Below are 8,945 nucleotides of genomic sequence, written 5' to 3'. Positions count from 1 at the left end.
GAAGGAATCGCTCGATTGGGTTCAGTTAACAGCCATCGATCGATCGCTCGGGTTCAGTAACGCGTAGCCTGCAGTGCAATCGCTCGGGTTCAGTTAGAGCCCAACGCCTCGCTCGGGTTCAGTTAGAGCCCAACGCCTCGCCCCCACGCGTGTGCGTATACGAGAGAAACGCGCATCGCTCGGCCCCGACCACCCACCGTAACCAGGAACACCCCGATATTTTCCTCGCCCTCGCTTCTACCACGGTTTTTTCTGTCATGGACGGCCCAAAGAATGTCATGCAGCTGTGTCTCCGGCCCGCCCAGGACGAAAAGCCCATTTTCTTTCATGATTTTTTGTCATAGAAGTAGGACCCCACCACATCTATGATGATACCGTGTTTTGTCATAATTATTGTCATAGAAGTGTCATAAGTATGACAGAAAAAAATTTCATTCGGCCCAAAATGTCACGGATGTGTCTTTTTTTGTAGTGGATCGACACATGGACAAAGTCATGCTTGTCGAGTCCTTAGGATACAACCTCATGTCAGTCTCAATGCTTTGTGATCTTGATATGGTTGTTATCTTTGGCAAGTATCGTTGTGTTGTGATCATGGAAGCTGACAATTCCAAATTCTTCGAAGGCTTTAGGAGAGGAGATCTATATATTGTTGATTTCTCTACAGGACCACAACCAGCTATATGTCTACTTGCAAAAGCTTCAGAAGGTTGGCTATGGCATCGACGACTAGGTCATGCTGGCATGAGGAGCTTGCACACACTCGCGAAGAAGAAGCATGTCATTGGCATTGAGAATGTCAAATTCCTCAAGGATCACTTGTGTGGAGCCTGTGAAGCTGGAAAGATGACCAAGGCTAGGCATCCGGCGAAGACTATCATGACTACCACTCGACCATTTGAATTGCTTCACATGGATCTCTTTGGTCCTAACCATTACTCTGCATTCACTAATGAAGCATCTCAATATGGCTTTGTTATTGTTGATGATTACTCTCGTTACACATGGGTGCATATTGTCACTTACAAACGTGAAGTGCAGGAAGTCTTCAAACGATTTTCCTCAAGGGCTTCAACCAACTTTGGTGTGAAGATCAAGCACATCAGAAGTGACATCAACATTCCAGGTCCTCTCACACGCTCAAGAGCTTCACATTTGTCTAACTTTTGTGGGCACTTTGCTTTCGTCTCTATCACAGAGCCCACTAAGGTAGATGAAGCATTTCTGGAGCCTGAGTGGATTCAAGCTATGCAAGAGGAATTACATCAATTCGAGCTCAACAACGTCTGGGAACTGGTCAAACGTCCAGATCCTCGCAAGCACAATATCATTGGCACAAAGTGGATCTACCGCAACAAGCAAGATGAAAATGGACTTGTGGTTAGGAATAAGGCACGGCTTGTAGCTCAAGGCTACACACAGGTTGAAGGAATTGATTTCGATGAAACTTTTGCACCTGTTGCTAGACTTGAGGCTATTCGCATATTACTTGCTTATGCTAACCATCATAATATCATCTTATATCAAATGGATGTGAAAAGTGCATTCCTCAATGATAAGCTTGAGGAAGAAGTATATGTTGCTCAACCCCTAGGTTTTGAAGATCCAAAGCATCCTGACAAAGTCTTCAGACTCAATAAGGCCCTCTATGGCCAAAAGCAGACCCCTCGGGCGCGGTATGATACTTTGAAGGAATTCCTCATGAAGAAAGGCTTCAAACCCGGTTCACTTGACCCAACTCTTTTCACTAAATCCTATGATGGTGAATTGTTTGTGTGCCAAATATATGTTGATGATATCATTTTTGGCTGTACTGACCAACGTTACAATGATGAATTTGCCTATATGATGAGTGAAGAATATCAAATGTCTATGATGGGAGAATTGAAATTCTTCTTAGGTCTTCAAATTCGTCAACGGCGCAATGGCATATTCATATCTCAGGAGAAATACCTCAAGGATTTATTGAGGAAATTCGGCATGCAAGATTGCAAAGGCGTCAAAATTCCTATGCCCACAAATGGCCATCTATGCACTGATGAAAATGGTATTGACTTCGATCAAAAGGTATACCGCTCCATGATTGGTTCTTTATTGTACTTATGTGCATCTAGGCCAGATATTATGCTTAATTAGTGTTTGCATGTGTGCCCGATTTCAAGCTACACCGAAGGAATCACACCATAAGGCTGTGAAGCATATTCTTCGATATCTAGCTCACACACCAACACTTGGATTATGGTATCCCAAGGGCTCGGCTTTTGATCTCATTGGATATTCAGACTCTGACTATGCTAGTGATCGTGTGGACCGCAAGTCAACATCAGGCACATGCCATTTCCTCGGACGATCCTTGGTCTGTTGGTCCTCGAAGAAACAGAACTACGTATCACTGTCTACTGCTGAAGCTGAGTACATTGCTGCTGGTTCTTGTTGTGCTCAATTGCTATGGATGAAGCAAACCCTCAAGGACTACGGCATCAACATGAAGAATGTGCCTCTCTACTGTGACAATGAGAGTGCCATCAAGATTGCTCATAACCCAGTTCAGCACTCGAAGACAAAGCACATTCAGATTCGTCATCATTTTCTTCGTGATCATGTGTTGAACGGTGACATCTCTATTGAGCATGTGAAGACTGAAGAACAGCTAGCCGATATCTTCACAAAGCCCTTGCATGAAAAGAGATTTAGCAAGTTGCGGTGTGAGCTAAATATCCTAGAATCTTTGAATGTCCTTTGAAAAGGATACACATCCTAACACTTATGCAAAATTGATGACTTAGATGTGCAACACGCGAAGAAACGTTTTTCTTCAATCAATGAAGACTAACACTCTAAGTGTGAATAAATTAACGAAGAATTTGATTCTCAGAACCCTACGACAATTGTATGCGGTCTCTGAAATCATCATTCTTATACGGTGGGTCACGCCTCATTCTTCAATTTGAGTTTTTCCTCATTTTTGAAATTCCTCAGTTGATCAATTTCTTCAACTTTGCATTGTCTTCACTCTTTCCGTTGTTGTTCTTCATTGGCAATATATATATATATGAGTTTATGTCCTCTACAGCATTCACTTATTGCTATTTCTTCAAGTTGTTTTTCTGCTAAGTGAATGTGATCGGACCCTTCCCCCTCTATGCTAAACTCAACCCAGTCTACTCACAAATTCTTCATGTGCGTTCTATTTGAAACTCGTTCAAAATCTTCACTATGTCCTTGTCAGCTGAAGAATTTGTGAATGAAACTTCAAAAATTATCTTATCTGAATTTTCGGTGTTTGCCGCTAAAACCGTTCCACATTCCATGATGGACTTATCCATTCACCCACAATCTCGCACGATCGCCACCTCTTAGTACGTGGGTGACACATGTCACACGAATGAGAAGGGTCAGGGGCACGTTCGTCCAATTTCCTCGGGCGAGCAGTTTTTCACTTCGGCTATAAATACCCCCTCCCTTCCTCACTTTGTTTTTACTCCGCTCGACCTCGCTCCCTCTCTCGAGCTCTCAAAACCCAGCGCCGCCGCTACTTCCATCGTCGCCGGTGAGGAAGAGCTTCACTGCCTCGACCTCGTCGCCGTCGTACTCGCGCCGGCCGCGGATTTCTTCACTCCGCCGCCGCCGTAGTTGTCTTCCTCTGCCAAGTTAGGGCGTGGAAGATCCAAACTGACGAACTTCTAAATCTACACCTCACAGTTCATCGTGTTCTTCGTCAAGGGTAAATGAAAGTTACTTTTACTGCCCTTATTGATTCTGATGTTCTCTACAAAATCTTCAAAAGGTGTTTATTCTTCAAATCTTCACACACTAAACACCTCACACAACATCTGTTCTAGATCTGTTTCCCTAAGCAACATTTTTCTTCAAGATTCCTCAGTTGTGTGGATTTTCAATCTATACAACTCTGGAACCTAAGTCAAAGAACGCTTAGTGAAATTCCTCAAGACTCATCTGGTCATATTCCTCAAACTTGTTCTATTTGCAAAAACTTCTGAGAACGCATATGACCTCTCCAAATTCTTCACAACTATATTCTGTTCATAGGTACCCATGTCCGCTGCTGAATCTCTAGGTTCTCATCAACTTAACTCATTTGCAGTGTTCCTCGAAGAAAAGTTACACACCTCTTCAGAGAATTCTATTGTTCAAATTCCTCAGCTGAAGAAAATGGCTGACGGCAAGAAACCTCAGAAGGGAGGAAAGAAATTGGAAGTCAACACAGCGTTCGAAATCCCTGAGGATATTTATGATGAATATTGCACACCTAATGAGGCCAAACATGGCAAGGAGACCAAGAATGAGCACAAAGTGCACATTCAAAGGATAGAGAGGAGATGGGCCAGAAAATGGAGGAAATATCGATATGTTACACCCAAGTACATGAAGAAATTCGTTGTATACCCTCCATGCCCAAGACCTCCATTGGCACCTGGCCAAGTTGCTGATCCCTCTAGCATCAGAAGAGGTGAAGAATTCCCAAAGGAATGGGCTAAGCGTCAAGCCAAGCTGGCCAAAGTGGCAAAAGAAGCAGTGAAGAAATTCAATGAAGATTCTGCTACTGCTATTGAGGCCTCTACAAGCAAGCCTAAGAAGGCCATGCCAAAGAAGCCCGCGCACAAGCCCATGGCTTCTGCATCAAAGTCCTCACAGCCAAGCTCATCTGCAATGCCCTCACGGCCCAGCTCCTCAGCAAAGCCCTCACGACAAATTCCTCAAGCTGCACCAGCTCCTCCAAAGTCCTCAGCTCCTCCTTCCAAATCCTCAGCACCAGCGCATCTTGCCTCGTGCCAAAGTACAATAGGCATCTCTATTGCCTCAGGAGTCTCTGCAAGTTCTTCTGCTCCTCCGCATTCTTCAACTGGCCCCACTCTGCTGAAGACTAAGGCCACTACTGGACGAGGCTCTCGACCAAGTCCGCACAAGAAGCAGGTCGCCTTCCATGTGCCTTCTGATGATGATGAAGCTGATGATGAGGAACTCACTGAAATCATCATAGACAGGCAGCATAGGGCTGCTAGAGCCAAAGGCAGCAATGTGCCATTGATGCTGGATCCAAAGCTGATCCTCGACTTCATCGACTTGTGGCACAAGGACCCCAAGACACCTCTGCCTGAGATGAACCTCACTCCTGGTCAAAGTCATGTGTTGACTGCCTTCATTGATGAGGAGAAATGGAAATTTGAATAGGGGCGGAAGGTGAAGAAAGCGCAATACAAGAAAGAGCGCTTTCTGAAGCAAAACGTTTTGAAGCTTTCACCTGAAGAACTTGTAGCTTTGCAATCAGAAATCAAGAGTCTGAGTGAGGAATTTGATCGCTACTATGCTGACTGGCTTGGAGCCAAAGTCAGGTTTGTGTAGTTAACTGAGAAATTCACTACCAATGTTGCAGCATCAACGCAACAAGAAATTCCTCAGGCTGAGATATCAGCTCAGTCGACTGAAGAACATGCCAGCACCGCTGATGAAAATCAGGCTGTTGATGAAACTGCTAGCACCAGGGCTGATGACTGCATTCCAGCCGCTGATAACTCTGCCAGGGCAACCACTAGTGTTGCGCCTGAAGAAACTGTCAGGACAGCTGAAGCTTCAACCGATGTGCTTGAAGAAATTGATAATGCCAGGGCAACTGCATCAGTTGTGCCTGAAGAAAATGAACCAATTTCCTCTGCTCCTCCTACACCTACACCAAGTCCAATTCTTCCTTCTGCATCAGATGCGAAGAAGACCAAGGCTGCGGAGCGTGCAGCCGTGAAGAAAAGGAAAACATCAACTTCATCAGAATCTTCAGCTCCGAAGAAGATGAAGAAATTGACAAGCTCTTTTGAGCATCCTATTGATGATGTTCCTGTCTCAAGCATGCCATCAAAGGAACTCGTTCCCTTTGGTGAAGACTATGTGATCCCAAGCGGATCCGATGATGATATTCCTTCTGCTGCGACTTCAGAGCAGTTGGATGAAGAAATTGAAGTGGATACCATACCTTCAACTCCAGTTGTCTCATCGCCTATGGCTCAGTTCACAGATGAAGAGGCCAGCGTTGAAGAAATGAGTGAAGAAGATGAGGATGTGGACATTGGGAGAACAACACCAGTGATGAATGACGACTTTTGGGAAAGTCAGCACCCCAATTCTCCTTTGTTCACTCCTCTGCAACAAATTCCTCAGGCCCCTGTGCATACTGAAGTTCAAATGGGCTCTGCCGAACATCACTCCACTCCTTCCATTCATGAAGAGATTCCAGCCACTAGTGCTGATGAAATTGCTGCTGAAGAATTGAAGACCTAGGCTGCCACTGAAGAAGAAACTGAAATTCCTCAGCCTGTGGATCCTGATATTGTGATTCCTGAGGCCGTGATGCAATTGACTGACACTCCTCAGCCCAAGCCAAAGGATCCCTTCTCAAAGAAGCAAAAATTCAAGGCTGATGACTTCTTCCACGAGCACGTATTCTTCACGGACTACAACCCCTATGACTCTGCTCATCTTAGAAGGAAGCGTTTCTGGACTGCCAGCCAAGCCAACTTCTATTCTTCACTGCTTTTCAACAAAGTCAAAGTCTTCGACCATGAGCATATTCCTCACGTGGACATGGAATCACTGCCTTGCTTCACGCCAGTCCTCAGTGTTCTTCCTGACACTGGACTGCTCAACTTCTGCACTGATATTGTTGATTGGAATGAAGAGCTAATTCTTCAGTTCTATGCAATGCTGCACATCACAGGTGATGTTGCCGATGTGAACTCTTGGGTATTGGACTGGATGATAGAGAATACTCACTTCAAAGCACCGGCCTCTGAATTGCTTCATGCCCTACCTGTCAGTCCTCCCTTTGAAGGAGCTCGTTGCATATACCATGAACCTGAACTTACCGCTCACTACATGCAAGTGTTGATGAAGCCGCTGAAGCCCGGTCAAGCCCCAAGGACCAAATTCCTCGTGAAGGAATTGATGTATGTGCCTAGAACTGTCTATCGCATTCTGACGAAGACTTTGAGTCCAATCAAAGGCCACGACTCGAATGATGAAGAAGTCGTTGGCATCATGAAGAATCTGCTATTCAATATCATGCATGGCATTCCTGTCAACTATCATGATTTCTTCATGAGGACTTTGGCAAATGTTGCACTCTCTCCGTTTGAGTTGAAGCCTTACGCTCCTTGGATTATGAGATTCCTCAGAACAAGGTCTTCACTCAACTACAAGGCTGACTTTGAGAATCATCTCAGCTACTTGCCCCCCATTGAAGTCCTCAAACGGACATTTTCCTTAGCTGATGAAAAGGGCAAGGCCACTGCTGTTATTGATGAAGGCTTTCGTCCATTGGATGGTCAATTCCGCAAAGCTGCATCCTACTCCACCAATGATGACTCTGCCACTCATGACTCTACCGCAAATGCTTCAAAGCGAAATCCTCAAGGCATAGCTGCAAGGGTGATGACTGATCGTGAGCTTCTCCTCAGTCTTCACCAGAAGGTCGATCGCAACCACAAATGGGTTAAGCGTCAGTTTGGTTCAATTCTTCACAACATGACTGCTACACACAATGCAGTGAAGAAAAACCATTACTACCTCCATGAAGTCTTCGGTCGCACCTGGGCTGTTCTGTCACATCTTTATGGTGAAGAAGATCTGAAGCAAATGGGTCTCAAGCAGGACTTTGACTGGTCTCAACCACCAGCGAAGAAATTCAAGAAGGTCAAAGTTCCCTCCTTGGTGGACAGCTCATATTCTTCATCACGCGACACGGGCGAGCATGAAGATTTGGACGACACTGCGGCAGGCCCTACTACAACAACCGACCCCAACAACGCTGGCGCTCCTCCATCTACATGATATTCTTCAGGGGCGTTAGTCCTCATTTTCCCATCCTTTTGGTCATTCGATGACAAAGGGGAGAAATTTGAATTAGTCTTCAAGCGGGTCTACATATATGGGCGTTTTTTTTACTAAGTCACAACTCTCGTTCTTTTGAAGACTTTGCTGGATCGAGTTGTAAACTTAAACCGGATGGTGGCCTGATACTTTTGTTGTGTTCTTCTACATGCTTATTCCTCATATATGTTAATGCACGCATGCTGAACTACATCAGTCACCATATTTCATCATGCATTTCAAATTCTTCATATCATATGTTAAATGCTTGTATGAATTACAAGATATAGGGGGAGATCTCCATGATTCTACTCTTCAAGTGTGCATTGCTTCAAAAGCAAATTCCTCACTGTGCACATCTTTAGGGGGAGTTCTTCTATATCTTGCAATCAAATTCCTCAATTACAGTATTTACACTTCATATGTTTATCCCCGTTGAAAACTTAACCTATATTGTCATCAATCACCAAAAAGGGCGAGATTGTAAGTGCATCTAGTGCCCCTTAGTGATTTTGGTGTATTGAAGACTCATAGGTTAAGGAACTAATGTGTTTGTGAGTGTACACAGGTCTATAAGTCTATGAGGAGTTTGATATTTACAGAGAAAGTTGACCCCTAAAAATGAATGTCTTCGACTGAAGACTTTGGATTTCTGAAGACTTTGAAAATGAAGAAATTGGTGTGACCATGAAGACTTGGTATTCATACGAGGAACATGAAGCGTGAAGACTTTTGTTTTCGTAGTTTCTTTTTCTTTTTCTTGAGTCATAGGAAACACCGTACTGTTAAAGGGGGTCGAGGAAATACTAAGGAAAAATTTCCAAGTGATGCTCAACTCAAAATCATACACCTACCAATCCTTTTGAGTGAAGCCATTGGAAATCTCATACAACTCAGTCAATTTCTTCAGTGACAGAGACGAAGTTCTTCTGGTCTCTGAGGAATTTGTTCTGACTGAGGAGTTAGGAATTCGCCTGTGCGGATTGCCTACAAGTGAGGAACATGATAGCCCTGAGGAATTTGAGCCTCAAATTTCCGACCGTTGCTGTGCTACGCGCCAGTTGTCC

Source organism: Triticum aestivum, chromosome 2D (genome assembly GCF_018294505.1).
Source record: "Triticum aestivum cultivar Chinese Spring chromosome 2D, IWGSC CS RefSeq v2.1, whole genome shotgun sequence".
Taxonomy (NCBI): domain Eukaryota; kingdom Viridiplantae; phylum Streptophyta; class Magnoliopsida; order Poales; family Poaceae; genus Triticum; species Triticum aestivum.
The sequence above is the reverse complement of the archived record's forward strand: the minus strand, read 5'-3'. Positions refer to the sequence as shown.